Source organism: Podarcis melisellensis, assembly GCF_964234715.1.
Source record: "Podarcis melisellensis genome assembly, chromosome: 10".
Classification (NCBI taxonomy): domain Eukaryota; kingdom Metazoa; phylum Chordata; class Lepidosauria; order Squamata; family Lacertidae; genus Podarcis; species Podarcis melisellensis.
The window spans coordinates 55,769,717-55,784,486 of NC_138542.1; the positions used below are offsets into that span (position 1 = coordinate 55,769,717).

At 43.3% G+C, this 14,770-nt stretch overlaps 1 long non-coding RNA gene across 2 annotated transcripts; it reads right to left on the minus strand.

Moving 5' to 3' along the window:
• Positions 1-432: 432 nt before the first annotated feature.
• On the minus strand, positions 433-14,748 carry LOC309378861. Of its 2 annotated transcripts, XR_014172213.1 has the most exons (4): positions 14,148-14,748; positions 13,161-13,983; positions 11,825-13,035; positions 433-693 (listed from the first exon to the last, which is right to left on the minus strand). It is a non-coding gene; the product is annotated as an uncharacterized lncRNA (long non-coding RNA). The 2 variants fall into 2 exon arrangements; XR_014172214.1 differs by lacking the exon at positions 433-693 and having other exon boundaries at positions 11,007-13,035.
• Between the last annotated feature and the right edge of the window lie 22 nt (positions 14,749-14,770).

Sequence of the window (14,770 nt, forward strand, 5' to 3'; positions counted from 1 at the left end):
GACCAACCCACAGACTTAACCTCCCTCTTCCTTCTCCAACTTCCAACTGACTTCCCAACAACTCCAACTCTAACTCTAACTCCTCCCCTTGGGTTCCCACTGGCCAATCACGTCACACTCATTTAACCCTTTCCTTATGACCCACCTAGGAGGGTAAATGCCATGGTGCTCTTTGTGGAACTTCAGTCCCAGGCCATTTAGGGCCTTGTTTGCTGATACTAGTACAGCACCTTGGCACCTTCAGGTTCACCATGGAAGTCTGGAGGATACATATGATGACACCTTGATCATGCAGGGATCCCACTCACATGGGAGCGCTTAAATACCCCTCAAGGGGTGGGAGCAGTGGTACCGCTCTGCTCTGCCTTAGACATGAGGATACATTATATGTGAAAGGGTTTTGCATATTAAGCAAGAGAGACATAAATATCAATCTTTCAAAGCTTTATTTAAATGAATAAATAAATAAATAATCCAGGTATGTTTTATGAGATGTGTATGAAATTTCAGTTTTCTATCAGTCAAAGAACCATCCTCTTCACTTTTATTCCCTCTCCCACTCTAATGAGCGGCAGGGTGAGTGTCCTACTTCTTCTCTAGTTAGGAGCTGCCAACTTTCTTGAGCAGTAGGAAAATTCAGGAACAGCCTCTCTTCAGTTTCCTTTCTGAGGCTGGAGAACCACAGCTGTATCGCTAAGGAAGGACAAATATGTCAGTTTCAGTTTCTCCACACTTCCGCAGAAAGTTGTAGGGGTTTCGGGTGTTGCTGTTTAAAGTTCATCAGTACAGTATTGTACTGTGAATTTCTTCAAAAGGCATCGTTGTACGCAGGCTTGATTGAGTTATATATTTCTGCAAGCGGTTTCCCCTCGTTTCAATGCATGTTTGCCATTTGCACCAACATATGCATTTTTGTGCACTCATGTCCCTAATATATGCATCCTTATACACATTGCTTGGGTTGTGGAACTGCACTACTAAATATGGGGGAAGTACAAATTGCAAGGATAGCTGTGTTTCTTTCACATATTGGTTTGAGCAGTGTGGGTTGGGTAGTTTTCCATTAAAATGCAAACAAAACTGTATTTCTCCCCCATCTCCTTGCATGTAAGTGTGTGTGTGAGAGAGAGTGTGTACACACAAACAGAGAGATAGAGAGAGAGAGAATGGGAAAGCAGGCCAATATGTAGGCACTGCTCATCTTAAGATGAACATTAGGTTTTCCCCAGAGGAAAGTGTTCCCTTAGATGCCCTCAGTCAGCTGCAAAAACTTCTCTCTCCTTCACATTTCCCCCAACCCAGGAGGTAAGACGTAAAACTATCTATGGGCCACCAGCCAGCAATGCTTATTGAGCAAGCATCTCCTAGTCATCTGTACCCTTTGAAAGAAAACATCTTTAGCTGTTAGCTAAACAAGGCCAGAGAAGAGGTCACCTCTTCACTTGACACAACACACACACACCCCTTTCACAGAATCAGCTCATGCACGCAGACAAATGGTTGACCAGAGTTAACACCTTCCTATGAAACAAACCGGAAAGGGGTAAAGATGATTGGCACATTCCTTGCAGAGATTGAGGCAGGTGTCAAACCATGGCGACAAGTGAAATTTGACATTTACCTTTGTCTCTGCTGAGAAACGGTATTGAGTTTGACACAGCACTGCAGTTTCCAGTGGGAAAGGTACCTCGTGGCAAGCACAGCGCTAAGTACATGCTCAGAAACTGGGCATCTGACAATTGGTGTGCTCTTAAGAACTTATTAAAATCAAGAGCAAATCATTCTCGACTCGGAGCAGCATCTGCCTCCAATATTCTGAGAGCAACTCTTTAAAAATTAACTGGGATGAGCGCCAGCGTGTTCGAGAAAGGCAGAAGACAGAAGACATGCAGTGAGACATATTGGTTAAAGGATATGCAGCAAAATATGTATATGAACACAGAATATTCAACGGAAGGTTAACACAAGAGGACGTCTGGATGACTTCTGTAGCCTTCAGGGCTGATCTACATTTTCAACAGCACCAGTCTTAAAACATCTCTGCTGCAGCACTAGGAGAAGGTTACTTGTAGGGATAATGCAGTTGCAAAACCCTAGTTCTGTCCCTCAAAATAACCCAGCCAAAACCTGGTGAGGAACTAGCTATGAAAGTCTCAGTCTCCGCTGAAGTTCTGCTGGGTTAACAGCTCCCTTTCAAGCTAACCATTCTCCTGAAACTCTTTCAGGTGAACCTTGCACAGCAGGTGATAGGCATGTCCACAGAGGTGTGCTTGTTGGCAGCACATTCCTGCCTGACCTTGTCAATGGCAGGTGTATCCATGGGAATGGTCAAGTAAAATATGTATTTTTTTATTACTGTGGGGTTTTTTAGGTACAAAAACTTTTTGGCATTACAGAATCTCAGCATGGCTTCCCTGCGAGTGGTCATATTATATTCCATATATAGAGAGAGCGTTTTTTAAAAAACCTGGACACATTCAACGATGCCCAAAAACCTTTTGGAATCACAGCATCATTGCACTGGGGGCCCTATGAGAACAGTTAAAATGACTTAAAAATATGTTTCACAAAAAACCTCCAGGGGGCTATATATTGACCACAGGGTGCAGGTGAGCCACCCCTGTCCTATGCTAAAGCTATTTTTGGTCATCTGCATACTATCCCTTGCTTTTTCCTGTAGGACTGATTGCAGTTGTTACCATACCCATTGAGTCAATCACCCATCTCCTACTACCCTTCTGAGAAAAAACCCACCCCACCCTCCCACTATATATAAGGGTCTGGTGACTTCTGTTTCAGCGTATCTGAAGAAGTGTGCATGCACATGGAAGCTTATACCCAGAACAAACTTAGTTGGTCTCTAAGGTGTTACTGGACAATTTTTTTATTATTTTTTTATTTCGACTGCGTCAAACCAACACTGATACCTACCTGAATCTAGACCCCTGTCCTATGTTCACCTTGTATGTCAGGACTGAGCCATGAACTGTGATCTGAGCTGAGACAGGCACCAAGACTTGTAGGTCCAACCAGGAACAAAGAGCAAGATAGAAAGAGAATATAAACCATGGGTAGGCAAACTAAGGCCCGGGAGCCGGATCCGGCCCAATCGCCTTCTAAATCTGGCCTGCAGATGGTCCGGGAATCAGCATGTTTTTACACAAGTAGAATGTGCCCTTTTATTTCAAATGCACCTCTGGGTTATTTGTGGGGCCTGCCTGTTGTTTTTACATGAGTAGAATGTGTCCTTTTATTTAAAATGTATCTCAGGGTTATTTGTGGGGCATAGGAATTTGTTCATTCCCCCCCCCCCCGATAGATAGATAGATAGATGATAGATAGATAGATAGATAGTCCGGCCCCCCACAAGGTCTGAGGGACAGTGGACTGTCTCCCTGCTGAAAAAGTTTGCTGACCCCTGACATAAACAGTGAGACAGGAGTGAGGAACGAATCAGGACCAAAAAAACCCCCCATTAACTAAGCTTTCAGGAAATTTCATGGAACTCAGGTAGACCTTGTTGCTCGAGCACGGCTCAGCTGGAACAGGAAGTCTTTTATACTCTTTCTTGTCCAGGACATAACTGTACAGTACGGTACTTTATTCAGAAGTTGCCACCTGCAATGCAACTGTCCACCACATGGTGGGGTTGCTTGCAGAGCCAGTAGCTCCTTACACACTGCCTCACACTATCAAAAACATGATCTAGAATGGATTGTAGATGTACCTAGCCCTGGACCAGCTAAGAAATGTATCCACCTGGGACATCAGAATTATTTTTCAATGTAAGCACAGCATAAAGTCCTAGAAGTGTGCGGGGTTATCAAGGGACAGCTGAAAGCCATTGAAAAACAGCAATAAAAGAAACTTATCAGAATGGTGACATTCACTTCAAAGGATGTAAACACTGAAGCAATGCATGAAGTAGCATTAGCTATTTTCTTGCAGCAACGAATTCTTTAAATACCCCCCCCCCCAAAAGAATATGGATTCCTCCCCCTTGTCACCATGCTGAGCAATCAATATCCCTGGCTCTGCTGAGAAATTAAAACATGGCATGAATAAATCATTACAGGCATGGGAAAGTAGCATTGGATACCAATTGCTTGGCAGGAGGAGGAAGGAGATAGCAATGATTAACAGTAAGAAGGTATCATGCACCCTGATCAAAAGAGACATTCCCCTATTTGACAATTTTCAAGGCTTAGAAAAAAAAAGTTAAGAAAGATAAATGACCTGATCAGGGACTCCCTTTTGGCTTTATAAGCTGACAGGACACAAAAAGAGGCCCCGTATTCTTTCAAGCACTGCAGCAAGGCAAAACTTTGTCCTTGCCCCAACCGTGCAGGGATGAGAAACACTTACTAGGTTCCTTTCCGTGCCTTCTGGGAGGCACACGGAGGATAAGGCTATCAATGGCTGCTAGCCATGATGGCTATGCTCTGAAACCCATGGAGTGGGGAGTGCTCTTGTGCTTGGTTCTAGCTTGTGGGTTTTCTACCGGCATCTGGTTGGCCACTGTGAGAACAGGATGGTGGACTAGATGGGCCATTGGCCTGATCCAGAGGGAGAGGGAGAAATGTGAATTCTACCTTTCTGCAGTATAGTCGTACCTTGGTTCTCGAAAGGCTTAGTTGCCAAACAAATCAGCTCTCAAATGCCACAAACCCAGAAATGTGTTTTGGTTTGCGGACGTTTTTCAAAAGCTGAATGTTCAATGCGGCTTCCGCTTGAGTGCAGGAAGCTTCTGCAGCCAATTGGAAGCCACACCTTGGTTTTCAAACAGTTTCGGGACTCCCAAACGGATTAAGTTCGAGAACCAAGGTACCACTGTAGCTTGAAAATATGATTTAGGATGTTAGCTGAACTCTAACCTGCACTAAGGCAGACCATTGCTTAACTCCTGGCAGTGTATGGTAGGAGCAGGAAAAGGACAAGAGTCCAGTTTGAGTCTCATGCACCAACATGGGTGCTCTTTAAACCACAGTTAAGCTTTAATGATGGTCTAAAGTGATGTGCAAATGGGGCCAGCATATGGCAGCCAACACAAGGCTAAAGCCATTTTGTTTGACATGGCAGATGCTATAGCTGTGCTTCCTTTTCTTGCCAGTCTACCTCTTTTAAATCCTTTTTACCCATCACATCATGCACTAGCAAAGCCAGCTTTGCTGACAAACCAACACCCGACAAGGAGCCACAGACAACCCTTGCTTCCTAATGAACGAACGAACCACAGGTTTGCAAACACAAGCTTGTGCACTTTGTATTTTCAAGTTATCTTCAGGAGTCCCTGGAGTTGTTATTGCTGCTGCTGCTTGTCACTATGTTGTGGTGGTTCCTCTTCACATTCCCTCCAGGCTCCTGCAAGCAGCCCAGATTCTCTGACTACCTTTCGGCACTTAAGGTAGTAGCGGGGGTGGGGGCGTGGGGTTGGGAATTGCTTATCTTATTCTGTTGCAAAGTGACTTATCTCTCCAGCACAACTATTCAATAACTGCTTCACCATGTAGTCTGCTAAAATCACACACAATGAACATGTGTGTTTTTTTTCTTTCATTCACTCTGGACACCCAGGCACTTTGTTCTACAGAAACGATATAGTGTGAAGAAGTCATCCAGGATCATTAGTTGGATGGTCTCAACCAGGAACTTTGCATGGAAGGTGTAAAGAACTCCCAAGCATCCATCTCTATGTAGTCTTGGGATCTAACAGTGGTGGGTTCTATTGACTAAGGATTCGGTATAAGACAGGGTATAAGATATTGCTGAACTCCATGTCCCATCAGCCCTCATTGCCAGACATGCTGGCTGAAACCAATTGCTCTTGGGCCAGAACCATATGGTCTTGTCAGATAATATACTGTACTAGTTTGGATTTCAGAATGCCGGACTGATGTCACAAGTGTGGAACTTACCTGTGTGCTTGTTTCTGCACAACCTTTACATTCTGGAAATAGAAAGATCACTGCAAAGACAATGGTCATTTGAAAAATATTTACTGTGTAGTTAGTCCATTGAGCTCTTCAATCCTTTTCAAGAAGCTGCAGGGTCTATAAGATTATACAGAGACCTACCCTTATGATTTCAGTGAAGATGAGCCTTAACTGTTGTTTCCATACAGAAAAGGCAAGCTCCTCATCAGGATAAATTGCAGTCCCGGGGAGACCGTCAAGCTAAACTGCTGCAGCAGCAAATCTCATAAGTGAAAGGAGGGCAGCTATGCAACTGACCAGCAGCCAAAGTCATTAGCAATCACAGTAAGGCACCTCTTCACATTGCCGCCCCACATGAATTCACATTATTTGGGAGGCACAGCAGGTGTAATTAAGGCTGCGATATCTGGCTGCAGCATGGCAAGGCTTTCGCAGGGAAAGGAGCAAGAGCAGAGCAATGCAACACTCCCCCCATCTGGATCCGCGTCGAGCTTCTCATCAGACACAATGCAGGAAGCTGCACAAAGCATATTAGGGAAACCAAGATGCACACACTGGGGGTGGAGTGAGATGTACCCTGCTTTGAAACATGGGGGAGGAAAACACAGCCCATGCCACACATATATGTATAAATAGCTGTCACAAAAGGATTGCACCGGCTCGGGCTCTGCATTCAGGGGAAGCAACGAGTTGCCGCATTAATTATCAAGTAATTTAGAAGCTGCTCAAATAAGGAATAGAGCAAAAACATACCCCAAAAAGAGATAAAAATAACAAGGCTAACATATGAAGCAAAGCAAAGCCGCTGATTAAAACCTACCACCTGCCACCTAGAGTGGCACCTGGTATTGAGGGGGACCAGAATAGAAGCCTCGTGCTCAGTGTAATAAATGTCACAGCAACGCGCTTGCTCCCACCGCCTGTCTGGGTTATGTAAGACTTGTGGCACATGTGAACAGAAGCAGCTTCTGAATATGTATATGAGAGAATATGGAGGTTTGGGTGAAAACATCACCCTGAAATTTAAAAAAAAAAAACCTGTGCTAGATTAAACAAAACACGGCAATTTAACAAGAGTCCAATGCTGAAATGAAATATGTTATCAATGCAGAAATGTAGACAGCCACTCTGCACATGTGGAGAGTATAGGAGCTGGGCTTTCCTCAGGGGCAGCAGCAACACAGGAAGCTGCCTTATTCCAGGTCAAGCTATTTGCGTGTTTGGCCCAATATTGCCTACACTAGGAGTGGGGAAACTATTTCAGCCTGAGGGCCACATTTTTTTCCTGGATGACCTTCCAGGGGCCACGCACCAGTAGTGGACAGGGCCAGAAGCAAAAGTGGCAGAGCAACTTTTGTACCTTTGTACAACACTACATTCCAGCCAAGTCATATTTGAGAGAGGAAAACACACACAAAAACACACAAGCACTTGAGGAAGATATGGTGAGATTTACGGTACACTTTCAGCATCAAGAAAGTCAGAGAACGAGAGGAAAAGCAATCAAGCATGGGCTAGATTCTTCTCTCCTTTTCTTTCCTAGTGTTCCTACTTCAAACTAGCTGTTTAAATGTTGTTGTTGTTTTTGCAAGCCTAGTTGTTTTTTTTGCAAGCCTATCTGCATTTCTAACGGAAAACTAAAGGTCGCAATTCAGCAGGCTGAAGAGCTTTTGTTAACCTTCCATCTGTTGTACATCTCAAACCTTCCACCTGTTGTACATCTCAAACTTGTACAGTCAGAAGAAGCACTGAGTTCAATGGAGCTTACTCTCCAATACTTGATGAACAAAAGCACAGACAATGAATCTAATTAAACTGGGTATAATGCTGTATATTGCTGCTCTGTTTATGTGTGTTTTAATGGATCAGCACATCTGCCTGAATTTTTGGACTTTCCTTGGAGGCATGCTTAAGGACTTTAGGGGCTACAATGATGAGTTCTCGTACTTCAAAATTTACTCCATGATTACAGTATTCAATACAAAGGTACGGTAATATCTTCTTTTTCTCCCAGCATGAGCTCTAGAAAATGTGTTCCACAAATTGGCAGCATGATTCATTCTTAACCAAAGAAGAGCTGGCTATGAAGGGCACTGGTTGGCTATTCCATTACATCATCTACAATCCCCAAGAGCATCTTTTAAACACGTTTGTGGGTTTGTTCTTTACTAAGATGAAGGATGAAAGTATAAATGAATAAATCTTCACTTGCCTGACTGAAGCAAGGGGTGCGGGTTAAACCCAGTGGCTGAACCATTGTACTGGCACATATGCTTCTTATGCAAATTTTGCAGAGGGTCTCATGCAAGGGTGAAGAATCCGCTGTGACCGCTCCTTAAATATTGCATCTGTCTTCACTAGTACAAAAAAGGATTAGAAAAAGTCATGGCGGATAGGTCTATCAAGGGCTATTAGTCATGACAGTTAAGTGTGACAAATGGATTAATGAAACAAAACAAAGATGACGAAGGAGGGGCAAGAAAGAGGGTTTATAAATTTATGAACTGTGTGGAGAGAGAAACTGCTTCTCTCTCTCTCTCTCTCTCTCACACACACACACACACACACACACACACACACAAGAAGTCAGTGAAAGTAATCAGCGGTAGTTTCTGGACAGAAAAGAAAATTATTCACGAAATGTATGATAACCTTACAGGGCGTATTACAAGATGTAGGGATGACACAGATGTGCAGTTAGACAACTGTAGACTCCTGCTTGTATCTAGCTAGCTACTACTCAGAGGTAGACCCATTGAAGTGAATGGATCTAAGTTAGCTATGTGCATTAACTTCAATATGTCTACTCTTGACTAATATTGCATACCACCCTCTAAATATAATGGGGGGAGAGCTCTCTCAAATGTGTATTACTTCAAAATGTGGTAAGTCAACCCTGCTGCATTTCCCTGCTCCAAAGGCCTGCCACTAACAGCCTTCCCAACAATTTGGACTACAAGTTTCATCATCCCTGACCATGGGTCATAGTGACTAGGGCTGATGAGGGATGCAGTCCAGCAACATCTGGCAGGCATCAGGTTGGGGAAGGTTGCTATATGGGAATATTTTAGAGACAACCCTTCTATGTACAGTGGTGCCCCGCAAGATGAAAAACCCGCTAGACGAAAGGGTTTTCCGTTTTGGAGGCGCTTCGCAAAACGAATTTCCCTATAGGCTTGCTTCACAAGAAGAAAGCCCATAGGGAAATCTCCGGGGACCTCTTTTAAATGCTAGCGGTGGGGAGCAAAGCCTTTCCCCCCCCTCCGGCCTTCAGAAGAGGTCCAGGAAGGCCGGTGGGGGCCGAAAGTCTTTGCTCCCCACCGCCAGCATTTTAAAAGCAGTCCGGGATAGCAGGGAAGCGCTTCCCGCTATCCCGGATGGCTTTTGAAGGCAGGCGGGGGGGAGCAAAGACTTTTGCCCCCCGCCCGTCTTCAGAAGAGGTCCCGGACAGCAGCAGTGCTGCATTTCTCCGCTCTCCGGGAAGGCAGGCAGGGGGAGCAAAGACTTTTGCCCCCCGCCAGCCTTCAGAAGAGGTCGGGGAAAGACTGTCCCCGGACCTGGTCTGAAGGCGGTTTCCATAGGAACGCATTGATTGATTTTCAATGCATTCCTATGGGAAACCGTGCTTCGCAAGACGAAAAACTCGCAAGACGAAAAGACTTGTGGAACGAATTAATTTCGTCTTGCGAGGCACCACTGTAATTATTTTATTTTTTTAATGAAAGCATGTAAGTACAGCCCAATAAAAGATGCAAATAACAATGCATCCAAGTTATTTAGCTGTGAATTTACATGATTTTTAGGGGTTGGATCCAAAACTGAGCTCACTTCCATTCCATAATGGCACATAATGGCCCGATGAAACTTCCTACCCTCCTTCTGCCCTGGCTACCATTTCTGGCCAAGCTGCAGATGTGGAAGTCACCCCTGTACTCCATAAAGCCCCACTGGGCTGGGTGGATGGGAGTCATGATTGCGGCCTTCTTTATTTGGAAGATTTTTTTACCTTGCCTTTTAGCTCAAAAACATTCCAGAGCAGCTTACAAAAATCAGAAGTGAAACATATTCAGATAACTTGTACAGTTTTTGACAGATCCTACTCAGAAGAAAAACATCTGCTACTTCCTGTCTCAATTCTGCAAGTGGACAAGCCCCGTTTGCTCACTGGCAAAAGATTTTGCCGCTGTCAGCACAGTCAAAGTCAGTAATGGTATGAAAGTGCACACTGGATTTGAGTCAGAGCTATTCAGCAGCAGAAGCAGCATCCAAGTTGAGATTGCCCTGGCGCTTATCAACTGCACTGCAAACATAGCAATATTAATACATTAGACAGGCACCTTAGCTGCATTGTGTTTGATGCCTGCGAAAAAGTTTTGTTAGACAACCCTATACCCAGACCAGTAATTTTATTCAATTTCATTGGTTTTAGAACTGTTGATTTTATTGGTAAATTCTTATGAAAGTTCTAGATTATTTTATGCAAATCGCTGAGCGGATTCTTTTTAATTATGCAGTATAACATTTTGCTAAATAAAACAAATATTTCCTATCCACCGGACAATATGTTTGTGCTGTCTTTCTGATACACAGTAGTATTCAAGGCAGCTCATGCAAAGAAAAACCATTTTCAAACAAAAACAAAAATGACCATCACCAGATTAGGAACAATGTCTCAAAAAGAGCAATAAAAGCAATACAAAAAGCTGTTCCAGCATAAGCAAACTACACTAACAGATATGCCCTCTAAGTAATGCAGAACAGAGTAATCAAAAAGTTTACCTACTGCTAAAGGCAGTGCTGTAGATGCTAAAAGGATCCCTTTTGGAAGGGTGTTTCATAACAGAGGTGCAGCCACCGAAAAGGCCCTCCGCAGTTAGAACTCTTGAATGTAAGGCATTTAGAGAGAAGCCATAGTTCTTGCGTAGATAACAGGATCTGTCATCAGGAGGTTTTGTCCTGATTTATGTGATAGATTAGGACAACAGGAAGTTATATAAGGCCAGGGGGCTCTAGGGGTTAAATGCAATCCTAGTGTCCTCTCTAAAACAGGGCTGGTGATCCCGCAGCCCAAACCAGGCCTATCAAGATGCTTGAAGTTGCTTAGGCCCATGGCAAAATTGGTTGTGCCTCCTCCTTGCACAAGTCCCCTTTGCTTGCAAAGCACCATTGAAAGGAAACATTAGAGCTCAGGAAAGGAGCACTACCTCCTATTTCCCGAGTGTTCTGACCTCCTAGCAATGGGAGATGTGGTGGAAACTGAAAATACCCCCCTTTTAAGCACGGTTTTGATTCTATTGCCACTTTTATGCATTAATGATGCTTCGCTGTGTTTGCATGGCTCTTTGATCTTTTGCATTTTGGCTCTCTGTTTGCTTCTATATTTGTAAGCCGCTTTGGGTGAACCTACATCAAGGGGGAAAGTAGCATGTCATTTATTTATTTATTTTTTAAAATCAGTATTATTCCAATGCCTCTGGGATATTTGTACGTTGATAAGCATATACAAATATATAGGATCAGGGTGCCAGACTCAAACATTAACCATATTTGAGAGGTTATGCCTCATAGGTATTTTTTAAAAAGTTTTTTCTTTTCTTTTTGCTTTTTTCTTAAGCGAAAAAGGCGTAAGACTGCAGAAAAATATTGTATGGCTCACCTCTCCATTTACTAGTGAAATCAGTCATTATTCAGGCCAAAATGTTCCCAGATTTTTGTTTTCTTGGAAGCAACCTCCTTTGCTAGTCCTATTAATTTTAATGAGCACTTAACCCCTGTCAGGAGTTTTTGTTTCAAAAATTCTTGAAGCTCTTTACATTTTCAAGGTTCAGCAGTACAAAGGCGAAAGGAGAAAGTCACTGAAATAAAACCCAAGGATCCTCTAACATGCTTACCTTCCATTAATGAGGCATCGCTGGCAGGTCTCTCTATATTAATGGTGCCTTTTCATAATCATGCAGCTGTACCGAACTGTATTAATTTTTGAGATTCATAATAGGTCGCACAGCTTCAATAGTATTTAAAATCTAATACTTTCATTTTACTTTCCTTGGAAGGTGGAAAGTATACTTTTTTTGGTTGTCGTGGAACAGCACCACTTGAATGAAAGTGACTGTCATGGAACAGCCCCACTGTTTGCTGCTACAAACTGTTAAAAATGATGCCACAAAAGACTGAAAAGTGGGAAAAAATGTTCAGCACTATACAACTCCGACTTCCCATAAGCATTTGGTTGGCCAGTGTAAGATTAGAATGGAGGAATAGAATAGATGGACCAGTGGCCTGATCCAGCAAGGCTCTTATTATATATACTCTGATGACTAAATATGGCTCCAATTCCTGCTGCCCTAGCTTTAAGGTCTTTGCTGGCACTCCCCCAGAAACTTTCCTTAGTTCACCTACTCACAAAACATTTTGCTTCCTACCACTGTTACTTAGAAGACACTGTAAAGAGGTTATACATCCTAGAGATAACCCACCTTCTATACAACACCAATACTGTATGTAGCAAACCAACTAGCAGATCCCTGGTAGATGTTTCAAGGAGACTCTGCCGATTGATTGTCACTTGATGACAACAGGGAAGCAGACCTTCTTGGTGACAGCACCAACCTATGGAATGCCCTTAAGCAATTTGTAAGGCGGAGACAGTAATCACCTTTAATTGCCGCTTAGAAACATTTGTCTACCAAATATTTCCTAGACTGGCACATAATTTTCAGTGCTGTTCAGCTTTCTTTGTGCTATATAGTTTTGTTTCCATCTCAGTTTAAAGGAAACATTATTGAAAATTGTTGCATTTTTATTGCTTTCATGCACACTGCTTGGGTTTTTATTATGCAATATATAAATTTATAAATCAGCAATGTACTTGAAGGCTTCTGTGAGCAGAGGCTGTCCTGTCCAATGGTTACAATGTACTACAAGCACACAATAAATTATAGCAACATTATCAACCGACTCATGTGCCTCCTCCCTCTCCAACCCTTATTCCTTTTGTGTCATGCCTGTTAAGACTGTAAACTTTTTTTGTTTGGTACTGACCTATTAAGATACAGGGAGCCTGTTTGGATGAAAAGGGGAGGTCCTATTGATTTCAATGAGACTTAAACCCAAGATAAAAAAATTCTTTCCAGTAGCACCTTAAAGACCAACTAAGTTAGTTCTAGGTATGAGCTTTTTTTATCTTGTTTTGACTATGGCAGACCAACACGGCTACCTATCTGTAACTTAAACCCAAGTAAGTGAACACACGAATTATTTTATTACATTTATATCTTACCTTTCCTCCAACAAGCTGGCAATGGCATACATTCTGCTCCCTAATTTATCCTCACAATAATCCAGTGAGGTAGGCTAAGCTGAAAGATGCTGACTGGTCCAAGGTCACCCAGTGAGCTTCATGCCTGAATGGATATTTGAACCCTGGACTTTAAAAATATTTGCTGACTGCCCTTCATGGGTGGGGGAGCATGCGGTGGAATCAGACAAAGCTTGAATAAGAACTAATTCATGCAAAACACAGGTACAATTTAAAATCAGCCAAAAAAGGAAAAATAAAAACAAATCAAAGCCCAAACAACTAAAGAGTAAACTAGAACCAACAGCAATCTTCACAAAATGGAAAATGTGAAAATGCCTGGGAGAACAGAGGGATCTCTACCTGGTGCCAACTGTGTCTTCTTAGTCGGAAATTCTCAGGCAAAAGAAGAAACTAAATGCACCTCTACTAAAGAGGGTAACAGGAGCAGAAATGTTAAGAAAATATTCCCACCTCCTTTTTTCCTTGAAGTTTTGGCATTTGTTCTACGATCTCAAGAGCTATAAATTCAAGAGCTTGATTACCCATCAGCAGCCTTGTATAGGATTGTCCAGTCACAGCATGTCTACTCAAAAGTCTGTCCCACTGAGTGTCAAAGGAGTACGGCTGTAATCCTAACCCCACTTTCCCGAGAGTAAACCCCATTGAACTCAACAGGCCCTACTTCTGAGCAGGCATCGTTAGGACTGAGCACCTGGTGTGCACAGGGTTGCAGCCTAAAGCTGCACTTACCTGAGAAGCTGCACTTATCTGAAGCTGCACTTATCTGAAGAAGTGTGCATGCACACGAAAGCTCATACCAAGAACTGACTTAGTTGGTCTTTAAGGTGCTACTGGAAGGAATTTTTTTTGTTTTGACTATGGCAGACCAACACGGCTACCTATCTGTAACTTACCTGAGAGTAAGCCTTGCTGAACTCAATGGGACCTAGTTCTAAGTAGGACCTCCCCTATACTTAGGGGAGCAAGCCCCGTTGAAATCTGGGGGGTGTTACTTCAGAGTAAACCCTGAGAGCATCGAGCTGCTTTCGAGACCTTAAATTATTGGTGAATCGGAAAGCCTCACCACCCATCACAGCCAACACCATCTACGCATGCGCCAACACGAAAGTTACCCAACGATTTAGCCGGTTTAAATTTGAACGAGCTAACCTGCAGGGATTAAGACGCATGCGCGCTGCTTTTTTTTTTTTAATCCGCCGGTCCATTCTCGTTTCCATGAGCGACTTGGACGCTCCTCCTTGCGCATGCTCCGCAGCCCGTCCCTTCCTTACGGCGCAGAAGGGAGAGGGGAAAAAGGCGGCTAAAGCTGCTGAGGACCGGATACCGCCCCCATGGCGCATGCGCGCTTCCGCGGGCTTGTCTCACTTTTCTTTTTTCTGTGGGGGCGGGGCGAGCGAGAGAAAACGGTGTGAGGAAGGAGGCGAAAGGGGTTTTTTTTTTTTTTGGTTATTGTTATTTTAAAAGCACACTTCGTTTAAAGTATAAACGTTAATGGCGGACGCGAAGTTTCCCCCTC